Raw genomic sequence first — 20,783 nt, 5'->3', positions numbered from 1 at the left:
AGCAGTAGCCATTTTGAAAGCGCCATGGCCCCTCTGCCCCTCGCCGATCGCCAGCGCGTTCCCTTGGCGCTGCGAACACCCCCCGCTCTCTCGTGCATTGACCATACACCCCACCCCAGCGCGACCCTACCTTGGAAGCGAAAACCCCCCCCGGGGCCAGCACCTCCCCGTCCTTTGATGAACCCCCTTTCTCTGCCCTGCCCCGCTCCCAAGCCACCACCTGGTCCTGCAGCTGCCATTTATTGGCCCCCTTCCTGTAAGCAGTTGCCCCGATTCAAAGGATCTCCGACTAATCAAAGGCCTCCCACCCCGTGCGATCTGATCAGATACCCCGTTCCGGGAATCGACAGAGTATCCTGCTGTGGAATAGCCATCACTTACTGTAGATATGTGTGGGAACGAGCTTGAAGTGGGGATTCCAAGGATGTCTTTCCGTACATCAAAGTCTCAACAAGAATGTGTCACGTGTAATAAAGCAATAAACCTGTGTATAAGATGCCAGGCCTCAGAGATGTGGTTAGAGCACCTCCCGAAGACATTCTGTGTGCGTGTCCGAAATTACAGGCTCTCCTCATGAGAAATAAACCCTGTTCTTGCGTTCCAGCTTCCAGCGCCTGTCTCTTTATTTGGTAACTATTTGCTATGGGAAATTAGAGGCGTCCTTGCGCCAACAGCCTGGGCGTTCGACAGTAACTGGCTGCTTTTCCACAATTGGCGTCCCAACGCGGGGCCCATCAGCGACATGTGGGTTCAGTAAGAAAGGTCCTGACGACGGGGTGAACGTCTAAACGATTGGAGTATACCTGCCTGGAGAGGACCCTTGTCTGGCTGCCGATCGAGTGAACTTCACCAATTCTGAACGGACCTCTCTCGAGTGACCCGCTGTCCTGACTGGGACCCCACAGGAGTGCTGTGGTAAAACTGGAGTAAGAGGACGATCGGGCGCTGGAAGGGGAAGGCGAAGAACTGTCCACGTGGTCCGGGTAAGGTTAAGTAGGACATTTTATACGTCTGATTGGCAGAATGGTTTTATCCATCTGATTTGACTATTTGATTGATTGTTTGTATTGGAATTGTTTGGAAATACTAGTATTTTTCATTGATTGGTCCATTTAGCTTTGGTTGCTACTTGATACATTGGTTCTCTTTGGAGATTCTCTGTCTGCAAACGAAGAAGAATACGAAGATTCTCTCTTCCTTTGCAGGTAGTGAGGGGTAGGTAACGCGGACTTTTGTCCCCCGTTGTAACCCGTCGTGCCTATCTCTTTCTCACCATTTGATTGTTTGATTGTCCGAACACTGGTTGTTCGATATTGGTTCTTTGGAGGTATTCTCTGCTTGCAAACAATGCGAAATAGAGATATTCTACCTAGTCTTTGCAAGCAGTGAAAAGATAGGTAGTGCAGACTTTTGTCCCCGTTGTAACCCGTCATGCCTTCTCCCCACTGATTGGTAATTGGTTCTTTGGTTCTACCCGGACCATTTATTAGAGGTAGCTCGTCTGGCCCCACCGGAGGGCACCCCTAATAAAGAGGTCATACATATAAAATACGGATTAGCCGCTGTACCTTTCTAGCAAACTATGGCATAAAAATCGCTATAGAAAAACAAAAGGAATCGAGCAAAACCAGTAGGCCACTGATGGGATCCTTTTGACCCTGCAAAAATAAGAAACACTAGGAAATAGCCCTTCGCGAAAAATATGAAACTAGGGAAAGGAGCCAAGCTTACGGTCGAGATGGCCACGAGGTAGCTCGGCTCCGTCGCTCTCGCTGCCTAAGCATGTCTGCCCTACCACCCACCCCGCCCAATAAAACGACAAAACCCTACACAAATGGAAGTCTGCTGATACCCACCATCGGCGTCGCCGAACTGGGCTAGATCGCGCACAATTGGGCTATGTCTTTTTCTGGTTATGCAGTAACATCTTTGTGCTCATTGCCAGATTACAAATATGTACAACACTCCAACAAAGTAGTATGATTAAAACGCTTTAAAAACTTGTAGGTATATGCAACACTCCAACAGGGTAAACACGTTAAAACACTCTTTTTTTTTTTTTTTTTTGAAACCGTTTATTGCAATCTCAAATATATACAGGTATGGGCCTACAACCTTCCGGCCGGCCGCTAAAGTGACAGAAGCAAATGACATACATACAATGAGGCACTTGGCTTTGCGGAGACGATAAAGCAGGAGGTATCAACAACGTGGGCCACATGACTCTGAACCCACAATACGGTTTCGTTTTATACAACACAACAACATAAAACCACACCCGCAAGGCAACCCGCGATCGAAAATGACGACGCGTGCTCCTCAAGTGGGGGACCCCAACCATCCAAAGAAATCCAGAGAGGGGGAGGGAAACAGATCCGGGACTGGGAGAACAATGTGCCCAGGGCTGAGGGAGGGGGTCAACTAGGGGGATGGAGCTGGTGAAGCGGGAGGCAACAACGGCGGCTCGCAAATACCCCCGCGGTAGGCGTTCCAGGGGCCCCATATCTTCACCCATGCCCCAGGCTTACCCCGCGCCACATACACCACCTTTTCTCGGAACATGCACCAATCCATGTGTTCTTTCCAGGCCGACACCGCCGGGGGCCTCTGGGATCCCCACAGCTGAGCAATGTCACGTTTAGCTATCATATATCCCAGAGTCACCCATCGCGTCTGCGGAACCGAGTAATCGGTTGGTTCCCACACATTCAGCAGGCATCTCCTCGCTTCAGGCAACAGCGCGACATGTGTAACCGCTCGCAGGACCTCATGCACACCACGCCAGAATCGCTCCACCCTCGGACATTCCCACAGAATGTGCAAAAAGGTCGCCAAAGCACCACACCCACGCTTACACAATCCATCCTCGGCATAGCCCATACGCAGAAGCCTTGGCCCCGTCATATACACCCGGTGGAGTATCTTAAGCTGGACGAAGCGAAGGCGAGCCGGGATGGCCACCTCCTTCAGAGAGGCCACCGCGGAAATCCAGTCCTCGTCATCCAACTCCAGCCCATCGGCAACCCAAGCCTCGCGGAGGCCAGTCAGTAAGCCCGAGCGGTCATTTATCAATTTCTTGTAAATGAGGGAGATCGTGCTGTCCGGAACGTGGCCATCTAGCACTCTATCCTCCAGGGGGGAGGACTCCGGAATGGAGGCCACGTCTGGGAAGACGGAACCCAGTGCGTGACGGACCTGCAGGTAGCGAAAGTATTCACTGCCCTGCAGCTGAAACTCCGCCTGCAGCGTCTCGAATGTTTTGAATCCTCCCCTCGTCCAGAGATCTCCCACTGTACTGATGCCTATCATGTCCCACCTCTCGAAGCCCTTCGAGGTCCACAAAGAGCCCAGCCTCTCCGACGCATACAACGGTGACGCCCGGGTCAAACGGTCCTTCCATCCCATAGCTGCATTAGCCGCGTGCCATACTCGCACCATGACACGCGTGGGTCCCGTCAAGCGGGAATCGGGCACGCTAGTGTAGAGCGCTCGATTGTAGTCGCCACCGGGCAGGAGCATTTTGTCCATTTCAAATGCCGGGTTTAGGGCGGGCCCATAGAAGCCGTGATTAATTGCAGCTAACTGGGAGGCCCAGTAATACCGCTTAATATCCGGGAGGGCAATCCCTCCGTCGTACCACGGGAGCGTCAATTTTGCCAGGGCTATACGCGGCCTCCCGTCCCAAAACAGACGGCGCTGTAAGCTTTCCACCTCACGGAAGTAGCGCGCCGGGACCAAGTCCATAGTGTTCTGGAGAGCGTACAGAAAGCGCGGCAATGACATCATCTTGAACAATGCCGCCCGGCCGAGCGGCGAAAGCGGCAAGCGCCGCCAGCGCGCGACGTCCTCCTTCAAGCGCTGGAGGGGGGGAAGTAAATTTCGCTCGTAGCGGGCCACCGGGTCCAGCGTAATATAGACCCCCAGGTATCGAAATCCCTGCGAGGCAATCTGGATCGGACAGCCCCGAGGGAGGACAGGAGCCTCCCCGGAAAGCACATAGACACAGGATTTAGCCCAGTTGATGACAAGGCCTGAATTACGGCCAAAGGAGCGCAGAACATCGACCAGGACAATCAGTGATTTGCGCGGGGAGGCTAAGTACAAAAGGATATCGTCAGCGTAGAGGGACACGCGGTCCTCATACTCGGGGGTCCAACGGAGACCTCGGATAGAAGGGTGCCACCGCAGCCACTCCGCTAGGGGTTCCAAGGCCAGTGCAAAAAGGAGCGGCGACAGGGGACAACCCTGTCGCGTGCCCCGTCCCAGCACGAATGGGGCCGAGACTCGACCATTCACCACCACCTGTGCCAATGGGTCCGAGTACAACAATTTGACCCAACTGATGAATCCCGGGCCAAATCCAAATTTCGCCAACATCGCCCAGATGTAGGGCCATTCGAGCGTGTCGAACGCCATGGTGGCGTCCAAGGACGCCAAGATGGCCGGCTCCCGCAAGAACGGAACACGCGCGAGCACCCCGTGCAAGCGCCGCAGATTAAGGGCCGTATTGCGATGGGGAATAAAGCCGGACTGGTCTTGGTGGACCAAATCGCCCACCACGCCGACCAGCCGGTTGGCGAGCACCTTGGCGAGGATTTTAGGCTCCGCGTTCAAGAGCGAGATAGGCCGGTAGGATGTAACCCGGTCCCGCGGTCTCCCCTCCTTGTGGATAACCACGATGGTAGCCAGACGCTGGTCCGGCGGGAGGGAGCCCCGCGAGTGGGCCGCAAGGAACATTGCGCGGAGGTGGGGTGCCAGTACATCCGGTCGCAGTTTATACAACTCGATAGGAATGCCGTTCGGGCCCATGGCCTTGCCAGAAGCGACCGAGCGGATGGCGAGGGCAATTTCGTCCGAGGTGGGGGCGGCATCCATCAACTCCCTGTCCTCCCTTGAGAGGGAGGGCAGCGCGATGTCACGCAGCAGGGCATGGGAATCCTCCTCCGGGCAGGGAGAAACCGGGGAATATACCTCGCGGAAATAATCCGCGAAGCAAGAGACAATGCCTTCCGGCTCAGTAACACGTACACCATCCATTCTTTCAATCAGCGGGACCACACGACTAGCTCTCTCCTTCTTATCCAACCACGCAATCAACTTGCCAGCCTTATCACCCACATCATACAATCGCCCCTGTTGCTCTCTGCTGAGGCCCCTGGCCGCCTCCGTGACGAGGGACCTATAGGCCGCCTGCTTAAGGTGTAGAACGTGCAGCACAGCGTCAGTCACCCCACTCCCCAGATCACCCTCCAGTTCAGTAATTTCGGCCTCCACCCGGGTCACCTCCTCCTGTGCGCGCCTCCGGGCATGGGAAATAAAGGAGAGGGCCTCCCCTCTAAGCACTGTCTTGAAAGCCTCCCACAGGGAGATGGCCGACGGGACAGACCCCACATTCTCCTCAAAATACCGTTGCAAGGATTTAATCAAGTCAGCACGAATAGTGGGGTCGCGCAGGTACCAGGCATTGATTGGAGCTACCCTGCCCTCCCCCCTCGGGAAGACATCAAAGTGCAACAGGAGTGGGGAATGATCTGAAATACCCCGCGCCAGATGGCGCACCTCCCCCACTCTCCCGGCATAGGCCGCAGGGACAAGGACATAATCAAGCCGCGAAAGGCTACCATGGGCCCCCGAATGGAAGGTGTATTGCAGCTGAGTGGGATGCTTTAGACGCCAACAGTCCACCAATCCCAGCGTGTCCAAAAGGCCAGACAGCCACGCTTGTGCCCGGGGGAGGTCCCTAGGGGGATAGCGATCCAGAGTCCCAGAGGCCACCGCATTGAAGTCCCCCCAACCACCAGAAGCCCCCCCGGAAGGTCAAGCAGGAGGCGTCCCAGGTCCGCAAAGGTGGTGGACTGTAACCCCGGTGGGACGTACACTGAGACAAAGACGACTACTTTGCCCTCCATTCTCCCCACCAAGACAGTGTAGCGTCCCCTCTCATCATGGCGCACCTCGTCTATTTCTAGCGGGAGCGAGGTCCTGACCATAATGCCCACCCCTCGTGAGCCTGATGTGAAGCCCGAGTGGGCCACCAACCGATAGCCACGTCGATTCATGGCACAATAGGAGTTACCAATGAGGTGTGTCTCCTGCAAAAAGACCACATCAGGCGAAATCCGTTTCAGATATTGCAGGACCACACCCCGCTTAATCCTATCACCCAGTCCGTTAACGTTCCAGGACAACAAAGTCAGGTCCCTACCCCCCATCACATACAGAAGCCATCATTTGTCCCCCGGAGAGCATCTCAAAAACTCCAATACAATGAAGGGTTTGCCTTGCGGTAGAAACGAATCACACCCCACCCCAACCCACCCATCCCAACAGAACTCCCCCCACCCTGCACCCCTGCATGAGCCCAAACAGCCCCCCCAAAGTGCAGTGTGCCTGTCGCCCCATAGAAGAAAACTAACTAGTCCCCCAGAGGAGGAGGGAGATCCCCCAAGAGACCCCACACGACCTCCACAGGAGGGGAACTTACCCTAACAGTCAATGGTGACAATAACACAGTCCAGAGCAAGGCCTACCATTAGTCCCTCAGTCCTGATCCGGCGGGCCCTCCCCACCAACCGCTCCCCCCCCACCCCCCCGGCCCCGATCTCCGGGCAAAGTGTCCAGCCAGTCCCCGGCCGCCTCGGGACGATCAAAAAAGTGCGTGCGGCCATCCACCTCCACCCTCAGCTTAGCCGGAAAAAGCATCGCATATTTGAGATTCAGGTCCCGTAGGCGACGTTTGACACCGAGAAAACTCAGTCTCTGCTTTTGGACCGCCGGAGTAAAGTCAGGATAGAAATTGATATCCATATTGTCAAGTCTGACCGGCCCTTGTAGCCTGGAGGTCTGCAGGATAGCGTCCCTGTCCCGAAAATTGAAAATCCGGGCGATGAGAGGCCTCGGAGGGGCTCCGGCCTTAGGCCTACCCCCGGGGACCCTGTGGGCACGTTCCACTGCAAAGAATTTACTCAGCCCCCGAGGCTGGAGATGGGTGAGGACCAAGTCCTCCACAAACAGATCCACTGCCTCTGCCTCGCGTCCCTCCGGCACCCCGATAATGCGGACGTTATTTCTCCGGGCCCGACCCTCGGAATCCTCCAGTCGACGATGCATCAGGGCGCTCGCCTGGCCAAGCCTGCGCACCTCCTGTTGGAGGGCCGCCACGTTAGATGTGAGGCCCGAGGTAGAGTGGGCCAAAGAATCGACCCGGTCATTTGTTTTGGAGAGATCGGCTCTCACGAGGCCCACGTCCACGAGGACCGAGTCGATCTTCTGCGCCAGAGTGTCAAAGCGCTGGTCCACCGAGGCCTTCATCTCGGCGATGGCGCCCATGACGTCTCGGAGGGTCAGGTCCGTGGGCAGAGCCGGAGCCTCAGTCGGGCCCGTAGGGGATCTACGCAGCGCCTCTGGAGATCCCTTCTGGAGGGTGTAGCGGTCCATGTTGTTGGATTAATGGGCCGCGCCACGACGGGTCGACTTCACCTTAGCCCGGTCGCCATCTTGTTTTGTGGCCATGGTCGCGGTCCCCAAATCGAGCCAATCTCCTCAAAAAGGGGGTAGACAATCCCGTTCAAGGGCTCTGGGGGGGGGCGACCACCGCTCCGCAGGACGGACCGCAGCCGGCGGGCCGGCAGGGCACCCCAACGAGGCCACACCACCGCACACCGCTTCGCGACCCTACCTCGCCTGGCAGCAAGGAGGGCGCAAAAGCGAAAGTGAAAGTGCGGGGTGCGCGAGTCGCCCAGCCTTGCCCGCCGCTGTTATTCACTTTGTCGCCGGATCGCCCCACAACTCCAGTACGGGGGGCCGGTGTGGAGAAGGCCGCAAACCTTAATCGGTGCTCCCGCCGGTGTCCGAAGTCCGAATTGAAAACGGAAAACGGGCGTCACCTCAACTCGGGTTCACAAACACAGTCCCCTCATCTAGGACAGGATTCGGTCAGGATTTATGCAGGAGGTCGCGGAGGTCCTCGGGAGCCTCGCACCTACGCGGCCATCTTGGGTGCGCGCTAGGCTCCTCCTAAAAAAACACTCTTTTTAAACAACTATTTACATGGTAGCCTGCTGCAACATCCATCCCAAAGCATTCACCGTCCGCTTGACACAGTCCCTGTCCCTCCTTCCTCGGAGTAGCAACATTGGGCTGCTTTGGTCTGTCTTTTAGTTGGCTTTGGGCTATAAAAAAGCCTACAAAATCCATCGGCCTGTGAGGCGGCATCAGTGGCGGACTGTTGTGCGAATAGGCCGGAGGCAACACGGCACGCCGAGATCCGGACGGCACCGAGGTGGTGTCCAGCAAGTTGTTGCGCTGTTCTGGCCATCCTACAATGCTGCACCGAAAGACGGCGTGGGGTGCCCTGGGGGGAGGCGACGCGAACGGGCCTCCCCCGCCTCCCCAGGTGGAGGCTCCTCAGTTGCAGTAGGGCACCCCTTAGCGTTTCACTCGCCGACCAGCTGAGAGAGCACCCCTTAGCGTTTCACTCGCCAACCAGCTGAGAGAGCACCCCTTAGCGTTTCACTCGCCGACCAGCTGAGAGAGCACCCCTTAGCGTTTCACTCGCCGACCAGCTGAGAGAGCACCCCCTAGCGTTTCACTCTCTGACCAGCTGAGAGAGCGCCCCTTATCGTTTCCCTCGCCGGCCAGCTGCAGCAGGACAGCCATTAACGTTTCACCTGCCGGACGACCACCCAGGCGGAGGTTCCTTTCTGCACCAAGTTTCCATTAGCGTTCCACCCAAGAAGTGGGCCCCCGCAGTTGGTTGGTCGGGGGACCCACTCCGGTGGCTGTGGTGGAGAACTGCTGCTGCCACAGGACTCTCAAAATGGCGGCCGGCTCTTCGGATTCGGGCCTGGTCCACTAAGATGGCTCTGGGCTACCTTGGAACTCGGAAGCTTGCCTGCTCGGGCATGGGCCCCACCCTTGAAGATGTCCTCTCAGCTTTGCAGATTCTACGGGAGTCATTGGTCCTCAACTCCCGCGGACTTCCGGTGGGGGCAACCGCCACTATTGCTCGATCATTCCACATTAACTTGTCTTTGCCCCGGGCGGCAGCCACCTTGTCCCCATTTGGTGCCGTGAGAGAGACTGATTCAGGGCGTCGGCAGAGAGACACGCCTGCTGTCCCTCTCTCCGAAAGGACCACGGCGTTGCTGCGAGATGGTGGTGCCCTCATGCTGACGCCAGCTTCTGTTTGAATTACCAGGAGACACTGTAGACTACCAACTCGAATCAGTTCCGGTGGAACCTCAGCATGACCCGGTAGAAAAAAAACTTTGCTTTCCCCACCTTCGAGTCACGGTTCATGCTGTCTGTTCTTTCTGTTGGCGTTAATGAAAATTTTTTGAACTGCCGAAAGGGATTCTGGTCCGGCCGCTAGTTAGTGGAAACATTTAGACTGTACCCTGGACCCACCCGACCTCGCCCCAAAATGGCGCCGATGTAGGAGGGACCTACAACTCCTTATGGCGTTCCGGTTACTTGGCGTTGATGTTAAGGGATATGTATACGGTCTTTTTGCACATGGCGGGCGGGGGACGGGGAGGGTACTGACTGGGCATGCGAACAACCTTATTGATGCTGGTCTTCTCATTATTGATTATTTTTATTTTCGCGTTAAGGTAGTGTTGCTCATGATACTCGACGCCTCTTGCACCGTGGCCGGCCTATACGGTTGTAGGCCCGTATTTGTATACTGACATTTTCACAATAAAGGGTTTTCGAAGGAATTATGGAATCAGCGTCATAACAATCGCCTAGGTTGGTAAGGTTTTGAATAATGGCTGTCATTCCCAAACAATAGAAGACAGATAATGCAGACCCTTTGCCTGAATTTTGGATTGATGAAAATTTGTATCCATCACAACTGTCTTTTTCCAGAGTTGTTAGAAAATGGTTGACTGTAGCTTAAGGTATCTGCCGAATGTAAGGTGTGGTATTTTGTCCCATAATATACGACTAATTGAGAAACAAATGCACGAAGAGGGAACTCGAATTTAGGGACAAATAAAATTAAGCATTTTTGGTATAGTAGGAAGGAAGGATATAGTACACAGAAAAAAAAATGCGAAAAGGATAGTCAAGATCTGTGGTATTATACGTTCCTGCAGCTAGTCTGGTACGTGGTAAGTAGAACTTTTTCGTGTTTATGCGCGCTGATGTGCTTTGAATGCTGCCCCCCCCCCCCTTCTTTTCTTCTCTGTAGGTTACATCGGAGTTCCGACTGAAGAATGGAGTGGACATGGACCGCACGTGCTCCATGTAGGGAAAGACATAGACAAGTGCTGTAAGATGGTGCGTGGAGTGCAGACCATCACTGAGAACGTGAAAAACTGTATGGTATGACTATGCGTACGTGCCCTGATTGTACGGTATGAATGTGTATGTATTGCATATGCCTGGGTCGGAGAGAACGTCTTTGTATGCTTGTCTATCGATCAAGGGGATGGGAAAATAAGCCCGAATATGGTAACTCCTCGTTTGAAGAAACGACTCTCCCTCTCCCGAAAGCTAGTAAATTGGAGGGTGACTTACACCAGAAACTTGAAGGGTCATTTCAGTACCACGAACCCGACTCCAACTGATAACCCAAATGTACCACCAGTGAGTCGATTCGTGTGCTGACTAAATAAGAGAAGTTAAGAATACCCCAGGTCGGGGTTCATCCAAACCCTCCCCCCTCAGCCCAGAAGTTAGGGATACTGGCATGTTTTAGATTCACCACGTCTTCTTCCATCCACTTAGAAAATAAGAGTTGTACCATTGAACGTCCGACCGATACCCCTCCTCTGCCTCAGTTTGGATCACCGCCTGCCCAGGGGTTGGAAGGCTCCACCGTGATTATAAACACGACTGGACTAAATGTCCGACCGGAAAAAGAGGAGTAAGTATTTTTTAAAAATGAGGCCTCCAACAAAATTGCCCAGAAAGGGAGGGGAGTAAAAAGTCCGACCCCTCCCCCCCCCCCCCCCCCCCAAAATGAATTACGGAAAATACTGAAAATACGCAGCACGCATAGAAAAAGGACAGGAAAGGAAAGGTCCCCTTACCCAAAATAGCTCTGTGTCTTCGTCTTAGGTTTCTGTGCTTGATGTATGTACTGTTACACCCTTTCCGGTATTTGTGTGTACGTGAGCGTTGAATTTATGTTTTCCCCCAGCTTGTGTTTTTGTACGTAAAACTGACCCGTACTGCTCTATGTTGTGTGTACACCAGGTAGCCTATTATCGTACACGTTTGTCTCTCTCTCTCTCTCTCGTTTTATGTCGTACGTGTACCAAATAGCCTACTTGATGCGCACGTCTCCTCTCTGTCTCCCTCTCTCTCTCTCTCTCACTCTCTCTCTCTCTCTCTCTCTCTCTCTCTCTCTCTCTCTCTCTCTCTCCCTCGCTGAAGGCTCCCTTGCCCTCTTTTTGAATAGATGACGACACTGCACCTCCTCAGTATATGTATAATTGGCCTAAACACGACAGTGTTCGAACAAATTGACAGAAGCAAAACGACCGTATTTTGCCACACTACTACCTCTCCTTTCTGTAAAATGATGGAACTTAATTGGCTGAGAAAGAAAGGACAGGTAAGACGACTGATGTCTCCCAATCTGGCCCTTATAACGGGAACTATATGTCAGTGATTTTTGTTGTTTTAGGGCTCTAACGACTCCACCTCCATCGCTCAGAATCGCCCCGCCCATTGCACAGAAATAGAGCGTCTAAGCACCCCGTCCTTCCAGAATAGTCCCAGTTCTGTACTAGCCGTCCCTGGATATTTTAAGCAATACAGCTGATGACCTTGTTTTTAAAGATACATCGCCTAAAACTGATAAAGGTTAACTATTGTCTCCAGCAAGAAAAATGTTTAGCTTGTGTTCCTCCCCGAAACAGATATTTGTGAGCCCATGACAGTAGCACCTCACACTTTTTCATAAACTTAGCAGTCCCTGGAGAAAAATATGAATCAACAGGGCTTGTGTTAGAAAGACGAGTCTCTACCGGAGAAGCCGGTTCGAATTTTGATAGACCAGGAAGTTGATAGATGTCAGACTTCTTGCCACATTTATAAGGTACAGGAATCAACACCTAGCAGAACTGATGATGGAAATTTGCAGGAACACTCGCAAACCTGCACCACAGCAATGATTAATGAGTTAGTAGCATACACCGACATAAGAGTTAATAGACATCCACCATAGAGTGACCGATAAACGTTTCCCCGACTACTTGGGGTTGGGAGAGAGAATGAAGTGTGTAAACATCTTCCCTACCAGTTCTCTAAGATTTTGTTTCTTGTACTCATTCAAAGATAACATGCGGTCATCGGAGGAGAGGGGTCGGACGTGACGCACAGCCTGGCTGCGGCTCATGGAACATCTATGGCCTCGACCAAGGGAGAGCCACGGAGCAAAAAGATGCGGGATGAGGCACCATTCTCAGCATGGAAAGCGATAGAAAGAAGGGCTATCCCGAAGCCCCCCTGCTCACTGATCAGCTCGTGCCTGAAGTCCCAGCCCGTCGAGCCCGATTGATGGGCTCAGTGCTAAAAGATTCTGCTCTCCTTGGTCCGCTTTTTGATCCGATCCCACTCCACCCCCTCTTCCCTCGGCCTCCCAAAGCACGCCCCTATCCCCCCCCCTTTTTTTGATATGGGATTTTGAACTTGACTTGACAAAAGAAGAACGAAATGCGGGTACCCCGACTCAAGGTACCTATGATAAGATCAGTTAGGGAACAGGAAAAAAACAGGACTGTGATCCGAGAGCAAAGAATGGTCACACCCTGCAACGTGAAAACCTGGATTTGAGCTGGACCTTAGCTCCACCGCCGGTGCTCAACAGTGCCAACGAAAGAAGAAGAACAATGAGAGCTTACCAGTGATGGCTCGCTGTAATAGGACACTGGAAAGAAGAACTCCCTTTTGGACATTGCCCCACCCCCCCCTCTGACTGTAACTCATGTTGAGTTGAATTCCTCTCCCAACCACTTTCGTATTGACTATCTTCCAATCGAGTTTTCAAGATATTACATCGGTCACTTCCAACTGTACACTGATAGTTAAGAAACATTAACTTTGTATAATGACAATTGGATAACATCAGCCGTGCACATGACTATGCTGTCTAGTTTGATCCACACGAAGTCTAGGCCGTAAGTAATGTACGTAATATTCCTTGTTTTGCCAGAACATTTTTTACGGTATCATGTTTGTGTTCAAGCGAGCTTCCCTCCTCCTATCTCCGGGTCTGACATATGACGCAGCTGATGTAATTTTGTATGCGCTACCTCCTCGCCTATCACATCAACTACATGTAATTATGTACAATTGTGTCAGATTATTCCTGTCTGTCCTAAGACTCTGTACTTTGAAAACAGGAACGCATGAAAGCATTTACGATGTCATGGCTAAGAATTTAACGAAGGTGGATGTCGGCTAGACAAGCTGGCTAGATATGTTGAAAAGGGAGGACTGTTAAAATCTGGTTTGCAATGTCAACATAATCGGCGCCACCATGTCCCCTCTCAGGCCCGTATGCTCACTTAAGCAGTAGCCATTTTGAAAGCGCCATGGCCCCTCTGCCCCTCGCCGATCGCCAGCGCGTTCCCTTGGCGCTGCGAACACCCCCCCCGCTCTCTCGTGCATTGACCATACACCCCTCCCCAGCGCGACCCTACCTCGGAAGCGAAAAACCCCCCCCGGGGCTAGCACCTCCCCGTCCTTTGATGAACCCCCTTCCTCTGCCCTGCCCCGCTCCCAAGCCACCACCTGGTCCTGCAGCTGCCATTTATTGGCCCCCTTCCTGTAAGCAGTTGCCCCAATTCAAAGGATCTCCGACTAATAAAAGGCCTCCCACCCCGTGCGATCCGATCAGATACCCCGTTCCGGGAATCGACAGAGTATCCTGCTGTGGAATAGCCATCACTTACTGTACATATGTGTGGTAACGAGCTTGAAGTGGGGATTCCAAGGATGTCTTTCCGTACATCAAAGTCTCAACAAGAATGTGTCACGTGTAATAAAGCAATAAACCTGTGTATAAGAGGCCATGCCTCAGAGATGGGGTTAGAGCACCTCCCGAAGACATTCTGTGTGCGTGTCCGAAATGACAGGCTCTCCTCATGAGAAATAAACCCTGTTCTTGCGTTCCAGCTTCCAGCGCCTGTCTCTTTATTTGGTAACTATTTGCTATCGGAAATTAGAGGCGTCCTTGCGCCAACAGCTTGGGCGTTCGACAGTAACTGGCTGCTTTTCCACATCCTCTCCTGGGTACTAAACGACCCTCTACTGGGTATTGAATGCTGCCAGCATGGAAACTGACTCTTCTCCTGGGTACTGAAGAGTAGTCTCCTGGGTACTGAAAGACCCTCTACTGGGTACTGAATGCTGCCAGCCGGGAACCTGACTCTTCTCCTGGGTACTGAAGAGTCCTCTCCTGGGTACTAAAAGACCCTCTACTGGGTACTGAATGCTGCCAGCATGGAAACTGACTCTTCTCCTATGTACTGAAGAGTCCTCTCCTGGGTACTAAAAGACCCTCTACTGGGTACTGAATGCTGCCAGCATGGAAACTGACTCTTCTCCTGGGTACCGAAGAGTCCTCTCCTGGGTACTGAAAGACCCTCTACTGGGTACTGAATGCTGCCAGCATGGAAACTGACTCTTCTCCTGGGTACTGAAGAGTCCTCTCCTGGGTACTAAAAGACCCTCTACTGGGTACTGAATGCTGGCAGCATGGAAACTGACTCTTCTCCTGGGTACTGAAGAGTCCTCTCCTGGGTACTAAAAGACCCTCTACTGGGTACTGAATGCTGCCAGCCTGGAAACTGACTCTTCTCCTGGGTACTAAAGAGTCCTCTCCTGGGTATTGAAAGACCCTCTACTGGGTACTGAATGCAGCCAGCCTGGAAACTGACTCTTCTCCTGGGTACTGAAGAGTCCTCTCCTGGGTACTAAACGACCCTCTACTGGGTACTGAATGCTGCCAGCATGGAAACTGACTCTTCTCCTGGGTACTGAAGAGTAGTCTCCTGGGTACTGAAAGACCCTCTACTGGTTACTGAATGCTGCCAGCCGGGAACCTGACTCTTCTCCTGGGTACTGAAGAGTCCTCTCCTGGGTACTAAAAGACCCTCTACTGGGTACTGAATGCTGCCAGCATGGAAACTGACTCTTCTCCTGGGTACCGAAGAGTCCTCTCCTGGGTACTAAAAGACCCTCTTTTGGATACTGAATGCTGCCAGCATGGAAACTGACTCTTCTCCTGGGTACCGAAGAGTCCTCTCCTGGGTACCGAAAGACCCTCTACTGGGTACTGAAGGCTGCAGGCCCGGAAACTGAGTTTTCCTACGATTTCAATAGTAGATGTGAATCTAGCTTGTTGTGCATCCTCAAAACATGCGTGTCAAGTAGCATACACCATTAGATATAGTTGAGTAAGTCCAGTGATAACATTTGCTGCTAATCTCCGAAATCTAATGTTTTCACAATGTTTAGCATGAAAAGATCTAGAGCCAAGAAGAATAGAATTGCCGAAGCATGTTTCCTCTGATGTCAAGATATAAGGCGCGACTCCATTCCAAGGAGTCTGAGAATCCATTTTTAAATAGGCCTCAACTATATTTTCTGTAATTTTGCAAAATCATCAACATGTCTGCCTTTGAAGAGATTTTGTTTGTCCTTATCTTTCCAAGAACTGTGAAAATGTCAAATCATTTAGGTGTAGACATAAACAAAATGCCTGGTGCAACAACAGTCTGGAAGAAGGGCCATGTTATCTTAATTTCAAGATCAAGCAAACAACATTAGTCAAAATAGTGCAGTCTGAATTGTGGTATGTTTATCTTGGCTATATCAAACATTCCACAGGTGACATGGCAAATTCCATGTTCAACACAAATGGGGCCGCTCCCAGTACAGTGACCTAAGGTACTCTACAACTAAGCTGTGAGTGTTGGCATCTCACCAAAAGTAAAGGTTTGTGTTGAACATTTCATGTTGGAGGCTGACCTGCTCCTAGTGCCCCGCGCCTCTAGTTCCCTCCCCCAGGATTCCCCTGGGGTTAGTGTGGTTTCATTGCAAATTCCATCTCAGATAAGATATAGTATATAAGGACTGCCACTTGACCTCCTGTCAGAAGAGGTCCTTCGCTCTAGATTATCGCGAACAAGATACTGCCAGACCAGCAGATGATCCTGAGTGTCAGAGATGCTACCGCCGTATTACACTTTCTACTGAAAGCTGATGTAGAGCCTGAGCCTGGGATGAATTAATGCTGATTCTGAAGGCATGTTTGCCTTTCGAACATGTTTGCCTTTTGGCCTTCCTGACTCCTGATAAGTACACCAAAAAAACAAAAAGAACAAATGATGGGTGGAATGCTGAACAGTGAAAACATTCACCGCAAGTTACGAAGTTCTGGGTTTAATCCATCATTTTGTTGCTCACCAAACCTCCCCAGTTTGGACCCAGCCATATGCAAATTAGTCTTGACACTTCTCCTCACTGGAACAGTCCAGTCCCAGGATGCTTGTCTCCAGTCCAGAGAGGACCTGGCTTGGCAGTTCAGGCTGGACTGTTCACATGGAGAACAGGGCCAAGACTAATTATGGCTGGGTCCAAACTGGGGTGACTTTGTGAGCAATAAAACAATGGTTTAAGCTCGGATCTGTGACTGGGGGTGAGTGTTTGATGTATTCAGCATTCCGTGCGGCCCTCATTTCTTCTTTTTGCTTTCCTAATAATTACAGCATTTTTCTGTAAATAAGGTATGCATTGCTCTCATCCTCCCTAAGAAAATGTGTTTGTAAGTTATTCTACTTTCCATGCTCTCCTAACGTAGCACATATAAGTAGGTTTTAGGGTGTTAGGTTTCTAGATGGCATTTTAAAGCATGCTAGAAATGGTCATTTTATTCTCGTCGTTCACAACGTGCATTTATGCTATTTTAATCATATTCTGTGTGCTTATTTTAGATGTGTTGAGCAACAGGGTGCACCTGTTGAAATAAAAACACATTTTAGTTAAAGTATCTTTTTGTTAGTGCATTTGTGTGTGTATGATTGAAAAAAATGAAAAAGGTTTGTTTATCATCACCACAGTGGCCTTAAGAGACTGTTAGTAGCCCAGATCATTGACCCCATTTCAACTATGTATTGGGTGGAGACCAGCGGGGCTGCAAAAACCTGTCTTTCACATTCAGTATTGGTGCATTGAACTAAGTTAACTTGTGCCACTCGTGGATGGGGAATTACACAGTCGTCGTATACAGGAGACCTGTACAGATTTCGAATCCTTCGATTTTTGTGTGATACGGTTTGTATTTCATACCATGAGCTCTCGACCTGCTTTTGCAGAGGGACAGATAACTCCGACACAGATACAATTTATCTGTCCACAGATTATCAATGCTATCATGGGTAAAGCACCCACAAAGTGTGTAGAGATTCTCTTCGGGGTTGCTCACAAGATCAACCAGTTTGAAGCAGTTTATCCATTCATAATATCACAAACATAGAATATTGACTCTTTGTCTCCCTCTAGGGATGATGCCACCTGAAGAGGAATGTAACACCTAGGGAAGCATATTTGCATGCATTTACACGAGCACCCATGGCACACCTTCATTGGCAGTTCTCCCTGAGGTACTGACACAAGTACAGAATGTGCACTGAACTCCACCAGCTCTGGACTTAGGAATGCAATTAATGGGGAACTTCTATACAGAAAAAAAATCAAAGAAGTTAACACCTCTATGCCCCATGATAACTTAGGTTTGCAAGATGCTAAGCCACATTTAAACCCTAAAAATGATGTTGAAGGTTGCGTTAAAGAGAGATCTGCAACTAAAGGCAGGAAGAAACAGCAGGGTAACCAGCAAAGACAGACTGGATCTCTCGCATCTCGAGTCTGGTAGGGGTGGTTACAATTGAAGGGACCACAAGAACATTTTACAAACTGAACAGAATCAGTATTCTGCTATCTGCACTCCACTTTCTTTTCAGGACTTTGATGGTAAACAAGCAGAGAGGGGGAGTCGATCTGAGTTGCGAAAAGGGAGGAGTATAGCAGAAAAGGTGATATAGGGTGAGAGGCTCAAGTCAGCGTGACGAGGGAAGTGAAAGGATTGGATGCAAAGACTCGCATTATGAAGAAGTAGCAGGACCTTCTAAGAAACAGGCTGATCCAACTACAGATTCTCCTACAAAACAGGTCTTGGGTGAAAGTGCTCCTTCACAGCACAACAAAAGTCACAATAGTACATGAGACTCTTCAGAGGTTTCTGGTTGCGAGTCCAACTGAGGAGTTCATACATGTTGAAACTCCAGATAAACACTTAAATCCTCCAAATAGGGTGTATGCTTTAGAATTACAGATTTAAGGGGACATACCACACACTATTACAGCTGTCTTCTGTGCAGAATTATCTGATGATTTTAACATCTTATTGGCTGAGGAAGACTGGCCTCCAGCCTTTGTTAGGGGAGGAGTAATCAGAGCCGCATTTTCTCCTATAGTACCTGAAGACATCAGGGAAATTAATGCTATGTTATGTTATATCCACTTTTATAGCGCAACGACTCACCCGGGGGCATCTCGGCGCTTACCTAGTGAAAGACAGGGGGGTCAAAACCAAAGGATTATCAGCGGTGAATGGGTCGCCAGACAGGCTCCAGCCGTATACAGAAATCAAGTGGGGTGGGAAAGATACTCAAACCCACGTCATTCCCTTAGGCAGTGAACATCAAGCGCAATCTCAATAACCTCTCAAACCAGAAAGAAGGCATGGTGTTAAAGCAATAATAGATCAGGGCAATATCGTGCCTTGCTTTTCACTAACGGGCAAGCTTTTGAACCATTCTTCAGACTACCCATTACAGTGTTTGGGGTAAAAGGCAAAATAACTGTCATTCTGTCTCCTTTAGTTCAATAGGTGTCCATCAACCACGTGAAAAAGGATAATGTGGCCGATCCTCTACAGCAGACCTTTGCAGTCATCAAGAATGATTTTTAGTAGACCCTCTCCGCCTCTCCCTACTTTGAATGAAATACCCCTTAACAAGAGCAGTGACATCGCTACCTTGAGTTCCGAGTCGGGGATATTTGAGCATCCTGCATCTCCAACTCTACAAAGAGCAATCGACTCTACCGATGAATCTGATGCTGTCGTCAGTACAGTTGCAAATGTTTCGCCCAACTCCATGATTTATTATGAATTACCACCTGAGCCTACATCCGTTGAACTGATACCTTTTCAAGAAATTCACCAGAATGACTCTGGGTTTGGCTCAGAGGACTTTTCATCACGCTCCAAAATCCAACTGCACCATAAATTGCTTTGTGCTTATCATTGGTTCTGTGACAGACTTGATCTCACCTTGTTACTATGTCTGGATCACTCAAGAGTGTTTCTTTTCACTATATGTCTCTCAACAATGATTCCTGATTTGCTTCTACTGAATGGACACTGCGTTCCCGAGAGAACAATTGCAAAACCTGTGGTTTGTGAACTGCAACCGCATCTTTCCTCTCACAGCGATCAAAGAAATCTCTACACTGCAAACATCACAGCTTATCCTGTGCCCCGAGGGCACAGCTCGGGAAACATTTCCATATCAAATTCTAGGACCCACCGAGTCATTGCAATTACCTTGTTCTGAAAGTTTCAATGAAAGACATTGTGGTTCCTGGTTCTATTTCAGACGACAGGGATACAGAGACTGGAAACCAAATGATGTCTGATTTACAGGCATATGCTACTTTGAAGAATGAAGATCCTTATTTGAATTTGGTTAAATATAAATAGGGCTTCTGGTTTTATGGTATTTTTTTTATTTTTTTATATTTCTGTCTGTATTTATCCAGATAAATTTTTTTGTCATTTTGTCCTTATATATCCGCTTTTTTTTTGGCGCAAGCAAGATAAGACTCTAGAGCTAGTATTTTTCCACGTTTATTTAAAAAGACCGTGCACACGGTTGTTATAGATTTAGCTATATTTATATATACTCCAAATTAAGTCAACACAATACCTTCGTGAGCTGCTGCTGTGTTACAATTTTGAAAACACTATGGGTCAGATTTAGAATAACTGGCACATCCCTGCATATTAGCAGGGATGCGCCAATTAAGATGGAGCACACAAAAATACCCTTGCGCCACCACGGATGCATCGCATTTACAATGTGGCGCACTGTGGCGCAAGGATAGACAGATGCGTGTTGCATCTTGTGTCGTAACGGCAGTGCATTGCTGGAGTCGTGTTACAAGCGCGACGCAGCTCAAGCAATGCTCAGGCGCGGCCTATACTCATCATGCTGCATCACTCCTTACACCTGCTTCAAGCAGGCATAAGGTTTTGACACAGCGGGGACGTAAAAGTGACTCATTGAAATCTTGTAGATTTCACTGCATCATTTTTACGGGGATTCCTTGTGACGGAACGCTCACCCTGCATACATTATACCTGACGCAGGTATATTGTAGTGCAGGGCTTTACAACGTGATGCATCTCACTAGACGTGTTACGTTGTAAATATGTGGTTTAGTGGCGCATTGTTTACAATGCTGCTGAGTCACAGAAGTGACGCATTGGTGTAGTAAAGATGTCGCAAGGGGCTTGTAAATCTGCCCCTATGCCACTAGCCATGATTATTAGAATTTAGACAAGTGCACCTGTGCACTGTCAGTGACCTGGCTAAAGAGGGCATGAAAGAGCTGACAGCTTTCATGATAATTTAGATATATTGGGTGCTTCGTTGCCCTTTTTGCCAGTTCCATGCACCTCTCTGCAACATGCT

The sequence above is a fragment of the Triturus cristatus genome, chromosome 4_2 (genome assembly GCF_964204655.1).
Source record: "Triturus cristatus chromosome 4_2, aTriCri1.1, whole genome shotgun sequence".
Lineage (NCBI taxonomy): Eukaryota > Metazoa > Chordata > Amphibia > Caudata > Salamandridae > Triturus > Triturus cristatus.
The sequence above is the reverse complement of the archived record's forward strand: the minus strand, read 5'-3'. Positions refer to the sequence as shown.